Raw genomic sequence first — 20,185 nt, forward strand, 5'->3', positions numbered from 1 at the left:
ACCTCGTTTACATATTCACTTAAAATATTAGCAACTAATCATCACTATGTAGACTTAATGTTGAGATAAGAAATTTGCCTCTAATAATTAAAGTTTTATTTAGGGCCATTAAAATCCCCCTTTTTTTTTCTTCTTAATGAACTAAAGCCAGTTTGCATCTATATTTGAATATAAGTGCTGACATATGATAAATAAATTAAGGATACTTCAATCGGTGATTCAAAGAATGGGACATACACAAATAAACATCAATACATTCAATATTTTATAAATTTGCTGTCCATTTCCTGTACAAAATTTTTTTCTTCTTCAGATGCATACCCACTGTTTCTTTGTTTCCTGTTTTAACTCATAAAATAACATTTTGTTTCATTATTGAATATATTAGTTTCCAAATTTATTAAATTTAGAAGATATCAGAGGTTGTTGTGGTCTTCAATATCTGTTTTCCCCTTTATTTTAGTAATAGAATTCACAGTTTTTTTTGGCCCCTGATTTCTCAGTTCAGTTCAGTTGCTCAGTCATTTGCGACTCTTTGTGACCCCATGAACCGCACAGCCAGGCCTCCTTGTCCATCACTAACTCCCAGAGTTTACCCAAACTCATGTTCATTGAGTTGGTGATGCCATCAAACCAACTCATACTCTGTCATCCCCTGCTCCTCCTGCCCTCGATCTTTCCCAGCATCAGGGTCTTTTCAAATGAGTCAGCTCTTCGCATAAGGTGGCCAAAGGTATTAGAGTTTTAGCTCCAACATCAGTCCTTCCAATGAACACCCAGGACTGATCTCCTTTAGGATGGACTAGTTGGATCTCCTTGCAGTCCAAGGGATTCTCAAGAGTCTTCTCCAACACCACAGTTCAAAAGCATCAATTCTTTGGCGCTCAGCTTTCTTTATAGTCCAACTCTCATATCCATACATGACTACTGGAGAAACCATAGCCTTGACTAGGCAGACCTTTGTTGAAAAAGTAATGTGTCTGCTTTTTAATATTCTGTCTATGTTGGTCATAACTTTCCTTCCAAGGAGTAAGCGTCTTTTAATTTCATGGCTGCAATCACCACCTGCAGTGATTTTGGAGCCCAAAATAATAAAGTCAGCCACTGTTTCCCCATCTATTTGCCATGAAGTGACAGGACCAGATGCCATGATCTTTGTGTTCTGAATGTTGAGCTTTAAGCCAACGTTTTCACCCCCTTGTATTTCCATATACTGTACGACTAAGGTGTGGCCAGTGGGAAACAAGCAGATGGGAATCTTCTTCAGGGAATATACTTCAGAAAGATGATGTGTATCCTTTGCCCTTCTTCCTAACCTCTTGCTCCTTGAATGCATAACGTCTCATGTAACAGCAATCATTTTGGAATTAAGACTTCAGGGATAAAAAAACATTCCTAGGAAAATAAGATAACCTGAATTTCTGGAAACATCACAGAGAAGAACTTGCATAAAAATAGTTGGAAGGTTTAATTCAAAACTTTCACATATGAGAACAATAAAGGCAGATCTTGTTGAAGGCACTGATATGCTTGGTCTTTTTCTGAGAATTTCACAAAAAGAAATTGGGATGCTAGACAACCTTACCTGCCTCCTACAAAACTTGTATGCAGGTCAAGAAGCAGGTTAGAACTAGACATGGAACAACAGACTGGTTCCAAATTAGAAAGGAGTATGTCAAGGCTGTATATTGTCACCCTGCTTATTTAACTTCTATGCAGAGTATATCATGAGAAACGCTGGGCTGGAGGAAGCACAAGCTGGAATCAAGATTGCTGGGAGAAATAACCTCAGATATGCAGATGACAACACCCTTATGGCAGAAAGTGAAAAAGAACTAAAGAGCCTCTTGATGAGGCAAAGGAGAAGGCAATGACACCCCACTCCAGTACTCTTGCCTGGAAAATCTCATGGACGGAGGAGCCTGGTGGGCTACAGTCCATGGGATTGTGAAGAGTCGGACACGACTGAGCAACTTCACTTTCACTTTGATGAGGCAAAAGCGGAGAGTGAAAAATCTGGCTTAAATCTCAGCATTCAAAAAATGAAGATCATGGCATCCAGTCCCATCACTTCAGGGCAAATAGGTTCAGTTCAGTTACTCAGTCATGTCCGACTCTTTGTGACCCCATGGACTACAGCACACCAGGCTTCCCGTCCATCACCAACTCCTGGAGCTTACTCAAACTCAAGTCCATTGAGTCAATGATGCCATTCAACCATCTCGCCGTCTGTCCTCCCATTCTCCTCCCACCTTCAATCTTCCACAGCATCAAGGTCTTGTCCAATGAGTCAGTTCTTTGCATCAGGTGGCCAAAGTATTGGAGTTTCAAATTCAGCATCAGTCCTTCCAATGAATATTCAAGACTGCTTCCTTTAGGATGGACTGGCTGGATCTCCTTGCAGTCCAAGGGACTCTCAAGAGTCTTCTCCAACACCACAGTTCAAAAGCATCAGTTCTTTGGCTTTCAGCTTTCTTTATAGTTCAATTCTCACATCCATACAAGACTACTGGAAAAACCATAGCTTTGACTAGACAGACCTTTGTTGGCAAAGTAATGTCTCTGCTTCTTAATATGCTGTCTAGGTTGGTCACAACTTTTCTTCCAAGGAGCAAGCATCTTTTAATTTCATGGCTGCTGTAACCATCTGGAGTGATTTTGGAGCCCCCCAAAATAAAGTCTGTTACTGTTTCCATTGTTTCCCCATCTATTTTCCATGAAGTGATGGGACCTGATGCCATGATCTTCATTTTATGAATGTTGAGTTTTAAGCCAACTTTTTCACTCTCCTTTTTCACCTTCATCAAGAGGTTCTTTAGTTCTTTCTTTACTTTCTGCCATAAGGGTGGTATCATCTCCATATCTGAGGTTATTGATATTTAGTCCAGCAATCTTGACTCCAGCTTGTGCTTCATGCAGTCCATCATTTCTCATGATGTACTCTTCATGTTAGTTAAATAAGTAGGGTGAAAATATACAGCCTTGACATACTACTTTCTGATTTGGAATCAGTCTGCTGATATATGTCTGGTTCTAACTGTTGCTTTTTGAGCTTCACACAGATTTCTCATGAGGCAGGTCAGATATTCTGGTATTCACATCTATGAAGAATTTTCCACAGTTTGTTGTAAGCCACAAGTTAAAGGCTTTGGCATAGGTAATAAAGCAGAAGTAAATTCCAGGATGTCTGGCTCTAGGTGAGTGATCACACCATCGTGATTATCTGGGTCATAAAGATCTTTTTTGTATAATTCTTCTGTATATTCTTGCCACCTCTTCTTAATATCTTCCGTTTCTGTTAGGTCCTTACCATTTCTGTCCTTTATTGTGCCCCTCTCTGCATGAAATGTTCCCTTGGTATCTCTAATTTTCTTGAAGAGATCTCTAGTCTTTCCCATTCTATTGTTTTCCTCTATTTCTTTTCATTCATCACTGATGAAGGCTTTCTATCTCTTCTTGCTATTCTTTGTAATTCTGCATTCAAATGGGTATATCTTTCCTTTTCTCCTTTGCCTTTCACTTCTCTTCTTTTCACAGCTATTTGTAAGGCTTCCTCAGAAAACCATTTTTCATTTTTGCATTTGTTTTTCTTGGAGATGGTCTTGATCATTGCCTCTTGTACAGTGTCATGAACCTCCATCCATAGTTCTTCAGACACTCTGTCTATCAGATATAATTCCTTGAGTCTATTTGTCACTTCTACTGTATAATCATAAGGGATTTGATTTTGGTCATACCTGAATGGTCTAGTGGTTTTCCCTGCTGCTGCTGCTGCTGCTAAGTTGCTTCAGTCGTGTCCGACTCTGTGCGACCCCATAGACAGCAGCCCACCAGGCCCCACCGTCACTGGGATTCTCCAGGCAAGAACACTGGAGTGGGTTGCCATTTCCTTCTCCAATGCATGAAAGTGAAAAGTGAAAGTGAAGTCGCCCAGTCATGTCCGACTCTTAGCGACCCCATGGACTGCAGCCTACCAGGCTCCTCCATCCATGGGATTTTCCAGGCAAGAGTACTGGAGTGGGGTGCCATTGCCTTCTTTTTTTTTTTTTTTAATTTTATTTAATTTTTAAACTGTACATATTTGTATTATTTTTGCCAAATATCAAAATGAATCCACCACAGGTATACATGTGTTCCCCATCCTGAACCCTCCTCCCTCCTGCCTCCCCATACCATCCCTCTGGGTCGTCCCAGTGCACTAGCCCCAAGCGTCCAGTATCGTGCGTCGAACCTGGACTGGCATCTCATTTCATACATGATATTTTACATGTTTCAATGCCATTCTCCCAAATCTTCCCACCCTCTCCCTCTCCCACAGAGTCCATAAGACTGTTCTATACATCAGTGTCTCTTTTGCTGTCTCGTTCACAGGGTTATTGTTACCATCTTTCTAAATTCCATATATATGCATTAGTATACTGTATTGGTGTTTTTCCTTCTGGCTTACTTCACTCTGTATAATAGGCTCCAGTTTCATCCACCTCATTAGAACTGATTCAAATGTATTCTTTTTAATGGCTGAGTAATACTCCATTGTGTATATGTACCACCGCTTTCTTATCCATTCATCTGCTGTTGCACATCTAGGTTGCTTCCATGTCCTGGCTATTATAAACAGTGCTGCGATGAACATTGGGGTACACGTGTCTCTTTCCCTTCTGGTTTCCTCAGTGTGTATGCCTAGCAGTGGGATTGCTGGATCATAAGGCAGTTCTATTTCCAGTTTTTTAAGGAATCTCCACACTGTTCTCCATAGTGGCTATACTAGTTTGCATTCCCACCAACAGTGTAAGAGGGTTCCCTTTTCTCCACACCCTCTCCAGCATTTATTATTTGTAGACTTTTGGATCGCAGCCATTCTGACTGGTGTAAAATGGTACCTCATAGTGGTTTTGATTTGCATTTCTCTGATAATGAGTGATGTTGAGCATCTTTTCATGTGTTTGTTAGCCATCTGTATGTCTTCTTTGGAGAAATGTCTATTTAGTTCTTTGGCCCATTTTTTGATTGGGTCATTTATTTTTCTGGAGTTGAGCCGTAGGAGTTGCTTGTATATTTTTGAGATTAGTTGTTTGTCAGTTGCTTCATTTGCTATTATTTTTTCCCATTCTGAAGGCTGTTTTTTCACCTTGCTAATAGTTTCCTTTGATGTGCAGAAGCTTTTAAGGTTAATTAGGTCCCATTTGTTTATTTTTACTTTTATTTCCAATATTCTGGGAGGTGGGTCATAGAGGATCCTGCTGTGATGTATTCCAAGTGGTTTTCCCTACTTTCTTCAATTTAAGTTTGAATTTGATAATAAAGAGTTCATGATCTGAGCCACAGTCAGCTCCCAGTATTGTTTTTTCTGACTGTATAGACCTTCTCCATCTTTGGCTACAAAGAATATAATCAATCTGATTTCAGTATTGACCGTCTGGTGATGTCCATATGTAGAGTCTTCTCTAGTGTTGTCAGAAAAGGTTGTTTGCTATGACCAGTGCGCTCTCTTGGCAAAACTCAATTAGCCTTTGCCCTGCTTCATTCTGTACTCCAAGGCCAAATTTTCCTGTTACTCTAGGTATTTCTTGACTTCCTATATTTGCATTCCAGTCCCCTGTAATGAAAAGGACATCTTTTTTGGGTGTTAGTTCTAAAAGGTCTTGTAGATCTTCATAGAACAATTCAACTTCAGCATTATTAGTCAGAGCATAGACTTGGCTTACTATGATATTGAATGGTTTGCCTTGGAATGAATAGAAATCATTCTGTCATTTTTGAGATTGCATCCAAGTATTGCATTTCAGACTCTTTTGTTGACAATGATGGCTACTCCATTTCTTCTAAGGGATTTTTGCCCACAGTAGTAGATATAATGGTCACCTGAGTTAAATTCACCCATTCCAGTCCATTTTAGTTCACTGATTCCTAAAATTTTGACGTTCACTCTTGCCATCTCCTGTTTGATCACTCCCAATTTGCCTTGATTCATGGATCTAACATTCCAGGTTCCTATGCAATATTGTTCTTTACATCATGGGGCTTTACTTCCATCACCAGTCACATCCACAACTGGGTGTTGTTTTTGCTTTGGCTCTGTCTCTTCATTCTTTCTGGAGTTATTTCTCCACTAATCTCCAGTAGCATATTGGGCACCTACCAACCTGGGGAGTTCAACTTTCAGTATCCTATTTTTTGCCTTTTCATACTGTTCATGGGGTTCTCAAGGCAAAAATACTGAAGCGGTTTGCCCTTTCCTTCTCCAGTTGATCACATTTTGTCAGAACTCTTCACCATGACCCGTCCATCTTGGGTGGCCCTACATGGCATGGCTCATAGTTTCATTGAGTTAGACAAGACTGTGTTCCATGTGATCAGATTGGTTAGTTTTCTGTGATTGTGGTTTTCATTTATTCTGCCCTTTGATGGAGGAGAATAAAAGGCTTATGGAAGCTTCCTGATGGAAGAGACTGACTGAGGGGGAAACTGGGTCTTGTTCTGATGGGCGGGGCCATGCTCTGTAAATCTTTAATCCAATTTTCTGTTGATGGGCAGCTTTGTGTTCCCTTCCTACTATTTGACCTGAGGCCAAACTATGGTGGAGGTAATGAAGTTAATGGCAACCTCCTTCAAAAGGTCCCATGCATATAGTTCTGCACTTAGTGCCCCCAACGCTGCAGCAGGCCACCCCTGACCCATGCCTCTGCCATGCCTCATAGCAAATAGATGGGAATAAAATGGAAATAATGAAAGATTTTAATTTCTTGGGCTCCACAATCACTGCAGATGGAGACTGCAGCCATGAAATTAAAAGAATCTTGCTCCTTGGAAGAAAAGCTATGACAAAAAAAACTAGATAGCATATTAAAAAGCAGAGACATTACTTTGCCTACAAAGGTCCATATAGTCAAAGCTATAATTTTTCCAGAAGTCATGTATGGATGTGAGATTTAAACCATAAAGAAGGCTGAGTGCCGAAGAACTAATGTTTTCAATCTGTGGTGCTAGAGAAAACTCTTGAGAGTCCCTTGAACAACAAGGAGATGAAACCAGTCAATCCTAAAGGAAATCAACCCTGAAAATTCATTGGACAGACTGATGCTGATGCTGAAGCTGAAGCTCCAATACTTTGGGTATGTAATGCAAAGAGCCAACTCATTGGAAAAGACCTTGATGCTGAGAAAGAATGAGGGCAGGAGGAGAAGGAAACAACAGAGAATGAGATGTATGGATGACGTCATTGACTCAATGGAAGTGAGTTTGAACAAGCTCTGGGATTTTGTGAAGGACAGGAAAGCCTGCCATGCTGCAATCCATGAGGTTGCAACGAGTCGAATATGGCTGAGTGACTAACAACAGTCCTACTTGATACCAATAAGAACTATATAACACTTAAAATGGAATCGAAAAAGGTTTTTTTTCAGTAGGTTTCAATTTTTGTATAAGAAGTAACTGAAAAGTCTGAAGAATAAAGAAAACTTTGCAGAAAAAAAAGGGGGATCATTTTAACCAGTGGACTTGTAGAGCTTTATGGCAATGTTTAGAAGCAGAATGGGTAGAAAGGGGGATAAAAGAACTTTTTTAAACAATAGACATCAGAGCTTTCTGACAATGGTTAGAAGCAGAATAGGTAGAAACGGGGATAAAATAACTTGAAAAGTCAAAATTGCTCAATTGTAACCAATTCTGTGTGACCCCATGGACTATAGAGTCCATGGAATTCTCCAGGCCAGAATACTGGAGTGGGTAGCCCTTCCCTTTCTCTTCCCAAGGGCTATCTTCCAAGCTAGGGATCGAACACAGGTCTCCCGCATTGCAGGCACATTCTTTACCAACTGAGCTATCAGGGAACTTAACAAAATATAAATGACAAGCAAAAGATACAACCTGACATAGTTACTCTACAATTGTGCACAACACCTTTTAGTGTCTCAAGATCACCCTTCATTCTTAACTAGTGCCTTTGGTGTGCACGTCTCAAACTCAGAGATGGCATAAATATGGCTTTAAGTGGTAAATATATGATACAGGAATATATGATACTGTCAAGAAACAAGTTCAGTACTTTCTCTACTAATCTAAGTCATCAGAAAGATAACAAACGAAAATGTCCATTCTTGATCTGTGTCAATCATAAAAATCAAGGAAAATGAATGCAACACATTAGAGAAAACTCTTGGCTACCACAGCTATCCAAAAGTATAGAGATGGAAACCAAAACAAGAATGCCAACAATAACCAGTATCTCCAAATGTACAGTGAACAGCTAAAATCAAATGAGGAAGTTATTCATTTTGTTTTGCTACTTGTTCAAGACTTGATTTTTATTTTTCCCACTTTTAGGTCATAATGTTGCCCATAAAGTTTTTCATTAAATTTTCATCTTGCAGGCAGGTGATAGTCTTCAAACGTTATGAATTAGTTCCATAATAGGAATCCTTGCTTGAGGCTCTGTCTGCATTTCTGAGTCAGAACATTGTTCAGGATTTCTGCCAGGGAGAATTTTTAGAGGTTGGTGCAGATTCTAAAGTAAGGATTCTTTTCCAGTCTTTTCCCTCCATCCAAACTCTTCCCTTCAGTCTTTTTGTATTTATTTAAACAGTCTTTTTCTTCTGGAATTCAAGCTAAGGAAGAAAACCAAGTAAACAAAGAAACTGACTACCAGAGATGGTATTGCCTATCATGATTTTCTTGAAATACAAAGCAATGTTGAGATCAAATCACTCAATTTTAAGGACGTTTACTAAATCTATTAACTGAATTAAATTTATAAGACACTAACTCTCAGTGGCCTGCTGAAATTTTTTCTATTTAATTTTTAAACTAATTATTCTAATAGCATTATTTTCTTTATATGTTATATACCAAATAAAATTTTCTCCTTAAAAAAGTGGATATTAAAAGCAGATAAAATGAAAACGTATTTGGGATACTTTTCTGTACTCAATGATGTATTTAGGGCTAACATATTTAAGACATAGGAATATCGCTTCAGAAATAGAGAGTAGGCAAAAATCCAAGCAAGATGTGAAATTCAAACTTCAGAAAACTGGGTTAGGGCCTTAAGAACTATGGCGCAAACAAACACAGTAATTTAGAAAATATTCTATCCATTTTCCCTTGATTATCTCAATGTTTTAGACATTGGCCCGACACAGAAGGTGTCCCTGAAACAATCCTGTTTGCTTATGGATTTAAAAGAATTGGGAAATTCAGCATTCCTGGGATGTAGCTACATTTCTCAGAAAACCTATAAATATTTCTCAGATGATATTAAATATATGAAATGACTCCAAACTAATGAAAATTGAATGGGAGCTGGAGATTTTCCCTAAAGCCTAATGTTTAGAATTTTAATCTACCAAATTCAGTCACCCCTAATTAGAAGACTTCAGCACTGTGCAGGCATCTATCACCATGATATGACTCTGGGGAGGCCTGTGTGTGTAATTAATCACCACACGTACCTGCCGTTTCTTCTTCTCCCTTGTGAAGCTTAGAAGGGAGAGAGAGGAGTAGAATTACCATACTGTGTAAACAATTCCACACATCTTAGCCATTCAGTTATTTTACTTCCCTAGAAGAACCTTGCTTTAAAAAGTTGTTAATGTTCATTTTTTTTTCATTCTTTTTAGTCTGTACACTCACGTGCATTTAATTCTTCTAGCCCCCAAACTACAGAGCTATTTCACTAGAATAAAGGGCATGGTGGGGAGCAGGCAGTTTCCTGATTGTCTTATGAAGAATATGCTGTTGTATCTCAAAGGACAGACTTCCCCCTTGTGAATCCCCAGTACTTATGCATAAGACACCTGTCTTTTCTTTGGAGATTTCTACCCAAGTACTGAGAGAATCTGACCTTTCTTCACTCATAAGAAAATGACAAGACTGCCAAACATGTGCTGCCTCATAATTGCTTTTACAGATCTTTGCCATAAGCTATGATTAAATACTAGGAGAAAGGTCATGAAAAGATAAAACAAAGAACATGACTTATTTATGCAAATTAATGAATTTAGAATTCTGTAGCACCTATGATAAACCACACATACAGTGAGACAATAAGCATTAATGAACTTTAAATGTAAAAGAATATTTTTCTGCTGGGCCATCAACAGTTTGAGTATGAGTAGCACCCTTTGCATATTAAATTCTGATATTTGTACTTTGCTGGACAATAATAAGAAAAGCGGTGGGAGTTGTCTTTCAGTGTAAAATAATAAAGAACTGGTGGCTCTGTTGGTAAAGAATCTGCCTGCAATGCAGGAGACCCAGGTTCGATCCCTGGGTCAGGAAGATCCCCTAGAGAAGCTAGTGGCTACCTACTCTAATATTCTTGCCTGAAGAATCCCATGGACAGAGGCTACAGTCCATGGGGTCACAAAGAGTTGGCCATGACTGAGTGACTAACACTTTCACTTTTCAAGGACTCATTCCTATAGGTCCCATAGGAATTGTATTCTTTCAGTTACTCTGCTCACATGTGTGTCTCATCCAAAATTTCAAATTCAGAAATTTTCCCACCAAGCAAATCAGAGTAAGCAGAAACAAAATACATCACTGGGTCCAAGGTTCAAAAACCATTGGAAGTATCAGAGTGGACCATAAATATGGTCAGAGTAAAGAAACTACTGGACTTGAACAAAAATTTGCTTTTGTGGCAGCTCTTCACTGTAGATAAAGCAATGCATCTTAAGGACATGATACTTGATTTTGGGTGCCTTTGATCTGAAGACAAGTCAAGAGGTTCCTTTTAAAGCTCTGAGGGTCAGCTCATAAATGAGAAAGCTTATATCTGAGAACAGGAACAAAAAGGCCTCTAGTTAAAAAGCTCCAAACTGAATGCAGCAAGAGTAAAATGCAAAGCAGAAATTGTTCAAAGACACAAGTGATTCTAGCAGAAGCAGAGTAATAGAAACTGGAGTTGTCAGAATTTGGTTTCAAATAACAAAGACACTTAAATGAGCCTTCCTCCTGCAAAGAAAGGAAAAACACAAAATTTTACAAAAGGCCTTTAAAATCACATCATGATTGGATATTCTGCTTCTGCCTGTCTGAAGCTAAGTTAATTCCTGAGTTCCTTAAACAGAAGGAAGCGTGTCTATGTTGCCAAGACTTGGCAGTTGAGGAGAAAAGGGAAAAGTCAAGAAGAAAATGCCAGTCATGCAATCTTAGCAAAATGTATTTTTCCTGGCTCCAGTGCTTTTCAGGGAAGCACATTGTGATGAATCCAAAGTCTTCTCAGACAGGATTTGGGTTATATTTGCAAGAAAAGTTTCCCGATGATATCAAAAGTATACTTTTAAAAACACAATTAATAGAGCTAATATATTGTGATCTACTGTTTAAAGCAATTTCCCACTCAAATTTTGGGAAACGATTTAGAGAGGACAATGCCAACAATAGTTTTATATAAGCATTATAAGATTACCAGTTTTTCCTTTCCTTTGATAGAATCAACCACCTTCTTTGTAGAAAAATAATCTACTTATGGTTCCTGAGTTGGGAAGACCCATGGAGAAGGGAAAGGCTACCCGCTCCAGCATTCTGGCCTGGAGAATTCCATGGACTGTGTCGTCCATGGGGTCACAAAGAATCAGACATGACTGAGCGACTTTCACTTTGACTTTCTAAGTAAAGGCAGCAACAGAAAGAAGAATTAAATAGCAGCAGTTACCAGCAGTGCAAAGGAAGCATTTTATGAAGTGAGGCAAAGAAAATGTCCAATTGTCTGCACCTTTAAAAACAAAAGCTTTGAAAAGGAGAATAATGCATTATCTTGGTTGAAAGATTATTTTGTAGAGTGCTCATGTTTTGGGTCATCCTTTCATCCAATAGTGCTGATTCATCGGTTTGAGGAAATGAATAAATTCAATGCCAGGTACAGAGTCACGTTCTTTGTGGGAACTCAGTAAACATTAATCAAGGGAGCTGATGAGAATTTACAAAGAGGAAAAGCTGTATTGTCCGCTTATTTGTGACATACAATAAAGATTCCATTAGCCCTGGCATTTAAAATATGGACTACATGTGGCTATCTTTCTTACTTTGGCAACCCTGTTTCCAAATGGAAGATGACCCCTTTGGCAGATGAATAATTCTATCTTCTATTTCTAATCACATTACCTTGCAAAGTTCCCTTTAAAAAAAAAGGAGATACTCAAGTACCAACAGTTACGTTTATCCAACATTTCAGAGAGATTTAACATCTTCCTAAATTATAAAAATGATGTTGCTTAACTCTTCAATACTCAAGTTGCAATAATTGGATCTGAAGATTTAATATGTTCACAGTTACACATTTTGATAGTTTGACAGATAAATACTTAGGGAACTTGCTATGAGCCAGGCTATCACAAAAATGAATACCACTTCTTTCAATTATTAAACTTATCATTATTACTTAGCTGGTACATTGCATACTAATGAGGTAGTGGGATGAGGGAGAGAGGTGGGAAGACACAGGTCCCTTAAGAAAAGTGGGAGAAAAAAATAACATCCAGACATCTAGAAGGTACTTTATGATTCCTCATTTCACTCAATCTTTAACATTCACCTCACTCCACTGAGATAAGAGGGATTACCTATCTTCTCTATATTTTTCTTTATGTTTCTTTCTTAACACATGAAAAAATTCTTGGCTTAAAGTTATGTGATTCTCCTAGAAATTAAGCTATGTAATCAGAATTTGAAGCTGTGCCTATTTTACTTCTGATATAGTATACCAGTATAACTATGGTGGTTATAATTTTAACCATATTGCCTTAGGATCTAGAGGGAACACTTCTGCTATCTCATCCCTACTCAACAGTGTTATATCATTCCTAGCTATAAAACAGACTAATGGTTCCAGGAACCCATAGCAACAAGTTTGAACTAATGGCCCACTTTGCTCAATGACACAGTCATTTCAAATCCCACTGTTTACCATTGCTTATTGTGGGGAATATTCATCATTTCCAGAAACTGGGCATCCCAGTTAATGCATTATCACCTGAACTCTAATTTCCTTGCCATCTTGGACATCTCTTAATCTGTTCTCATCTTTCATCCCTTTTGTGAAGGCCAAGATTAAGGCACTGTGCCCTTGGAAGCTCTGAACCAGTAATTAACAAGCCATAAATCTTTAGTCTTTTACTTATGCTCACCTCCTGACCTTATCTAAAATTTAACTCTCTGCTGAGGATAATGCTTTGCCTGTATCCCTCAGATCTAGGAAGCAGATAGGAAGTCCTCAATTCTTAAAACTTTTATTTTAAGCACATCACTTTTCTACTATCACATCTAACTGATTCATTTTATCCTACCATAGTTATTTTCATCCTTCATCAGCACCATCTTCCCTGCACTTCCATTTTCACTCAGTTAGTATATACTGAGCCATCATTTAAAAAAAAAAAAAAAAAAACCCTGCATTGAAAATATTGACAACTCCCTTTCCACTCAACTTCTATGAGCTTGAGCAAGCTCTGGGAGTTGGTGATGGACAGGAAGGCCTAGAATACTGCAGTTCATGGGGTCACAAAAAGTCAGACATGACTGAGTGACTGAACTGAACTGAACTCTATCGTGCTTTAATGCAGGATCTTCTATCTCTACACCTGCCACAAAACTGCCGGCTGTAGCTGGGGAGAAATATCACAAGCATGGTGATCTGTTTCACTAGTAATTCCTAACTGCAAACAAATAGCAGTGCTCCCAAGTAAACCTACTATTTTTTGTTGGTATATGTTCTTTATCTTCCAAGTTCTCACCACCTTCCTTTCCCACCACCCTTCACTGTCATGTCATGACTCCATTTTATGCTTCCTTGAAAAATCAAATCTAACTCTGAAAACAAACTATTTTCTCTGCTTGTTGCTCTTTAGTCGCTAAGTCATGTCCAACTCTTCATGACCCCATGGACTGTAGCCCACCAAGCTCCTCTGTCCATGGGATTCCCCAGGCAAGAATACTGGAGTGGGTGACCATTTTTGACTCCAGGAGATCTTCTTGATCCCGGGATCGAACCTGTGTCTCTTACACTGGCAGACAGTTTCTTTACCACTGAGCCACCAGGGAACCCCCCTGCTTTTTCCTGTAATCCAACATAAATTCTATCTTCTGTCTACCTTTTCTCTTAACTCTTACTTTTTCAAAATCCCTTCTTTTTTCCTTGGTTCTGAATAATATTCATTTGATTTTAGTCAAAATTTTAGCTTATTCACTATTCATCCTAGGCCTCTCTTTTAAATCATCAGATTATTCTGCCGCTCCACTAGATTATTGACATTAGCTGGTCTACTGTCTCCTACTAAAAGAATTATAACTCTACTGTACACACACACAAAAACAAAACAAAACAAAAAAATTAATTCTTGATGACACAACCCCTACAGTGACAGGTCATTTTCTGTTTATCATCATAGAAAAATATTCAAATTGTCTTCTACAATTCGTGTCTGATTTTCTTATCTTCTATTTACTTGTTAACCAATTTTAGCTGCACTTCTCTCCTCACAACTAATGTGACTATATTAACCTAGTTGATAAAAAAAAAAAAATACATTGCCAAACTTACCAATATTTCTTTAGCCTCATCTTACTTGAAATCTCATTAACCTGCCTTCTTTATCGAATGGTTCCTCTCTTGAATTCTTTGAATTCATACATTCCTGACTTTCCTCTCCTCTCTTTCCCTCCTTCCTAGGCCCCCTTTTCAGGATATATCTACTTAGATGTGCCCCTGAGGTTAAGCTGGAGGACTTTTCGTTATTTTCTATCTACCTTCAACCCAGGTGATTGCATCTAATACCATGAGTATAAACAATATTTGTATATGATGAGTGCTCATTTTATATGATCAGATGATTAATCCAACATTTTATTTTACATCTTCAGTTGGACATAATATCAGTATCTCAAGTTTATCATGTCTGCTGCTGCTAAGTCCCTTCAGTCATGTCCGACTCTGTGCTACCCCATAGACAGCAGCCCACCAGGCTCCACCGTCCCTGGGATTCTCCAGGCAAGAGTACTGGGGTGGGTTGCCATTGCCTTCTCCATTATCATGTCTAGTATGCATTATATCTAAGTAAATAACATTGTAGAGCTCACAACTTGGGAAATGTCTATTTTTCTCACTCATGTGTTCCTCCTCCAACACATCATCACATGCTTTTAGGAATAATTCAGGGCTTCCCATGGTCCAGTGATTAAGTCTCTGTACTTCCACTGCAGGGGATATGGTTTGATCCCTAATTGGGGAAGTTCCATACGCCCTGAGGTGCTGCCAAGGAAGAAAAAAAAAGGAATAATCAAATATTTCTAAATATGCCAATTTTCCTGCCATGATTTCTGGGCTCCATTAAATCAGTTTTTCATACAGTATTTAGAATGACGGTATTTTTTGTTGCTGTTAGTCACTAAATTGTGTCCAATTCTTTTGCTTCCCAGGTTCCTCTGTCCATAGGTTTTCCAGGCAAGAATCCTGGAGAGGGTTGCCATGTCCTTCTCCAAGGGATCTTCCTGACCAACCCAGGGTTTGAACCTGTGTCTCCTACATTGGCAGGCAGATTCTTTACCACTGAGCCATCAAACCCAGTCAAATAATACCTCTTTCCAGCTATAAAAATTCCTCAGTTACTACAGTTTTTTAAAGCATAGTATCCAAACTTCTTGCTCCAGCCTTTAGGCCTACCAGCTGTCTCACCTGATTCTGAATTCTTCTCATTCAGCATCCTACAGTCATAAGACTCTTGTTCCTCTTCCTTGTTTCGGGACCTACCTCTTGCCCTTTCCATTCTTTCCTTGCACTGTTTTCTTAGGGACCTGGCAGTGCTGATCCTTGTGTGTTTCTTGTCTCTTAGCTCATGTCTCATCTGTGGAGAAGCTCTTCATTTTCATATGCTGTAAAATCCTTACCCAAGATTCCATCACATCGTCTTGTTTATTCATTTTATTGCAAAATATGTTGTAATATTATTTTAATTTTCCATTTAAATTTAAATTCAGTCAGAATAAGGGTCTTGTCTATTCTGACAAGATGAGACCTAAAGCTTTCTTGCCCAGAACAGTCACTTGCACACAGTAGGTGCTTAAGAATGATTTGTTAAAGTAGAGAATGAGTCCATGGATGTGTCATTTTCCAGAGTTATCAGTAACAGGACTATAAATGCTAGGAAAAAAGAGACTGTGGTACCCAAAATTCAAAAGCTTATTACAATTTTCTTTCTTTTTTTTTTTTTTACAATTTTCATACGAATTAACTTTTACAAGTGTGATAATGAAGATGTTGCTATTTCTAGCCTATCAACAGAGACAGCTAATCTTTCAGAATGTGGGCAAGATAAGCCTCAGAAGTGAGACCTGAAAGGTCCAAAAGAACAATGTTTTTTACTTCAGAAATTATAACTTTTAAGATTTCATCTTCATACCATTTTTGGAAACATCTCAGGTTTCCTAAAAAAGTCGCTGGAGCCACATTCTGTACACTAAGTCTATGTTTTGACTTAATCACATGGTACATATGACAGAGGTGGGAAAAGTTACATCAATAGACTTTCTACTTTATTACAAGGTTTTTTAATATGAGTCCATTTCAGAGATGCTACTAGCATTTAGCTCTAAATTAATTACTCCCCCTTTATTGTTTTATAGATTTACTCCTTTCTTGGTGTCCAAAATCTTTAAATTCTGTTTCCACTTTGAAAATAATGAATAATTATAGAGAATGGATGGAAGGTTTGTTAAGACAATGTTCAGTGAAAAGATATTTAGAAATACATGGGTACGCTTCACAATGATTACCCTTCATTTCCCAAAAGTATAAGTGCAGGTATATTGATTAATCTAGAATCTGCAGGTGCCCAATGATAATCCTTCTTCATTTAAAGAGTTTTTAGAAGACAGGTCTTCATGGATCTCTCATGTTTCTGCCTGTCTTGCTAACAAGGCAGTAGCTGCCCCTTTTTTCCAGACTCTTTTCAAGGATGTCTGTATAGGAAATAACCTTGGGAAATAGACATAGCACCTGCTTCTGAAACACTAAGAAAAAAAGTTGAAATTGCCTATGCTTGGAGTTCCTCTTTTGTAACAAAACATATTCCTTTGCAGTTATCATCAGGCCCTCTTTTCATTACCATGTGAGGATGCGGTTTGGCAACTGATGTAAAGTGATGAAATTGTGGTTACTGCTACTGCTCTGTGGAGAAGGGAATGGCACCCCACCCCAGTACTCTTGCCTGGAAAATGCCACGGATGGAGGAGCCTGGTAGGTTGCAGTCCATGGGGTTGCGAAGAGTCCAACATGACTGAGTGACTTCACTTTCACTTTTCACTTTCATGCATTGGTGAAGGAAATGGCAACCCACTCCAGTGTTCTTGCCTGGAGAATCCCAGGGACGGGGGAGCCTGGTGGGCTGTCGTCTATGGGGTCGCACAGAGTCGGACACGACTGAAATGACTTAGCAGCAGCAGCAGCAACTACTGCTATGAGTTATCAACTCTCTTTGCTCTTTAGCCTGGGAGTTATGTGCCTTCTACTAGCATCTATATAGTGATGGCAGACTAAATTGTTTGCTTGTGAATAGGTTAAAATTTCAGATCCTTCATAGTTCTTGATAGTCATCATTTTTATATAGTAGTCTATAGCCTCATCAATGACTTTTGTTTCCTATGTGACATTATGTGTTTATCTCTTGTTATTAACTAATTGCATATATCTGTTTACATACATATATCACTATTTGTACTGTATAAACTAAATTCCATTAATGTGAAATTCTACTGTACTGTGCAAATATCTTCCACTTTCTATTTTCTTTCTGTCTTTTAAAAATTAACCTTGATCTTTTTTTTATTTGCTCTATTCTTAGAAAGATGTAAAAATAAACATCTGTGTTTTGAATTAAGTTTAGCAATTAATGTTTGGAAGATATGTTCCAACAAGAAAACTGAAGTGTTAGTCTGATAAAAATCACATTGGGGAAATTTGAGCATTTTCTGTACAAAATATTGTAATTGGAGAGCTTCTGTGCATTTAGTCCAGAAGAACCTCAGAATGAGTTAATTTACTGAAAAAAAAGTCAGTCTCTGCTACATAGCAAACTGACTAGGAAACATATAAAATGCAATAATACCACAAAGACTAGCTTTTCCTCCTAGCTGTGTTCTCTTGGGTAAATATTTCAACTTCTCTCAGTGACAGTTTAGAGCAGGTAGATTTAGAACCCCATTTGTAATCCTTTTAACTACATTCTTGCCAATATGTTTTCCTTTGCCTTACTGTCCCATCCTAAAAATCAATCCATACATCTGGCTTTTTTGAATCTGAACTAATAAGCAATTGCAAATAAAATCACATAATTACGCAGACATGTGCTCCTCTGTATGTATAGACTATCATCTCTAGAAGTCATTTAATACTTCCTGGAAATTCTTTATATTTCCAAGACTTCTTTCTAACACGTTATCCAGCTACTTCAAACCTCTGTTTCCCTTCTCAAACCTTCCTTTCCTTCTTCTTTTCACATCCTGATAACCTCTTCTAGCCTCCTAAACCTGAACCTAGAAGCAGGTTTTTCTGCACCCACATCTTCTGGTTCCTTTCCTTTTGCCCAGGCTCAACTCTCTTCAGTAGCTTCAGTTTCCATCTTCTCCTGCTTTGCAGAACTATCATACTATTGACTTCCTCTCTTTTATTATATTTTACTTTTTTTGTACCAATACCTTCTATATTTTTCTTTTATTGCTGCTGTAACAAATTACAGCTTTAGTGGTTTAGAACAAGACAAACTTATTATGTCAGGAATTGATCTTTAAGGGCTAAAATTAAGGTGTCAGTAGAGCTCTGTTCCTCATGGAGGCTTTAAAAGAGAATCTGTTTCCTTGCCCTTTCCAAATTCTAGAGGATACCTTGAGTTCTCCCCTTGTGGATCCCATAAACCAATCATGCTTCCAACCTCTTACTTTTTCTTTGACAGGAGCACCCTCGTAGGGTTGAGCCCACCCGGAAAATCCAGGAATATCTTTCCAACGCAAAATACTAAACTTAATCACACCTGCAAAGTCACTTTTGCTATGTAAGTCAACACAGTCACAGGTTTCAGGATGAGGGCATAAACGTCTTTGGGGACCCATTATTTTATCTACCATGCTTTCCTATCACCACTACTTGATGCTCATTCCTTTCCTATTCTTACGCCTTAACCCTGCTTTGTGGTCATCTCATTTCTTACTACTTCAGAGCCAATATTGAGTTGTCTGCATAATTTTTTTCCTATTCTCTCCCTATACACACACACACACATGCACATACACATTCTATGGAAACCAGTTATATTAATTCCATTTATGAATTTTTAATTGCAAAATTCTTTGAAGATCTTACCTTACTTGACTTTTCAGCAATATATATATCACTGACAACACACTGATTCTTGAATATATTTCTGTAGGGTTCTATGACATGTAATTTTCTGGTTTTCCATCTATGACTTATTCTTTTTAAATTTACTTTCAACATCTTTTTCTGCTTAATATTTACAAGATAGTTTTTCTCTGGGTTTTGTTCTTAGCTTTAATCTCTACTTACTGTTCACTGTCTCTCTGACTTATCTCAAAACTTTTATAATTTCAAATTCTTTGTTTTTTAATTTAATTGGAGTATCAGTTCAGTTCAGTTCAGTCGCTCGGTCATGTCCGACTCTGCAACCCCATGAATCGCAGCATGCCAGGCCTCCCTGTCCATCACCAACTCCCGGAGTTCACTCAAACTCATGTCCATCAAGTCGGTGATGCCATCCAGCCATCTCATCCTCTGTCGTCCCCTTCTCCTCCTGCCCCTAATCCCTCCGAGCATCAGAGTCTTTTCCAATGACAACTCTTCACATGAGGTGGCCAAAGTATTGGAGTTTCAGCTTCAGCATCAGTCCTTCCAATAAACACCCAGGACTGATCTCCTTTAGAATGGACTGGTTGGATCTCCTTGCAGTCTAAGGGACTCTCAAGAGTCTTCTCCAACACCACAGTTCAAAAGCATCAATTCTTCGGCACTCAGTTTCTTCATAGTCCAACTCTCACATCCATACACGACCACTGGAAAAACCATAGCCTTGACTAGACGAACCTTTGTTGGCAAAGTAATGTCTCTGTTTTTGAATATGCTATCTAGGTTGGCCATAACTTTCCTTCCAAGGAGTAAGCATCTTTTATTTCATGGCTGCAA

Source organism: Bos indicus, chromosome 10 (genome assembly GCF_029378745.1).
Source record: "Bos indicus isolate NIAB-ARS_2022 breed Sahiwal x Tharparkar chromosome 10, NIAB-ARS_B.indTharparkar_mat_pri_1.0, whole genome shotgun sequence".
NCBI lineage: Eukaryota > Metazoa > Chordata > Mammalia > Artiodactyla > Bovidae > Bos > Bos indicus.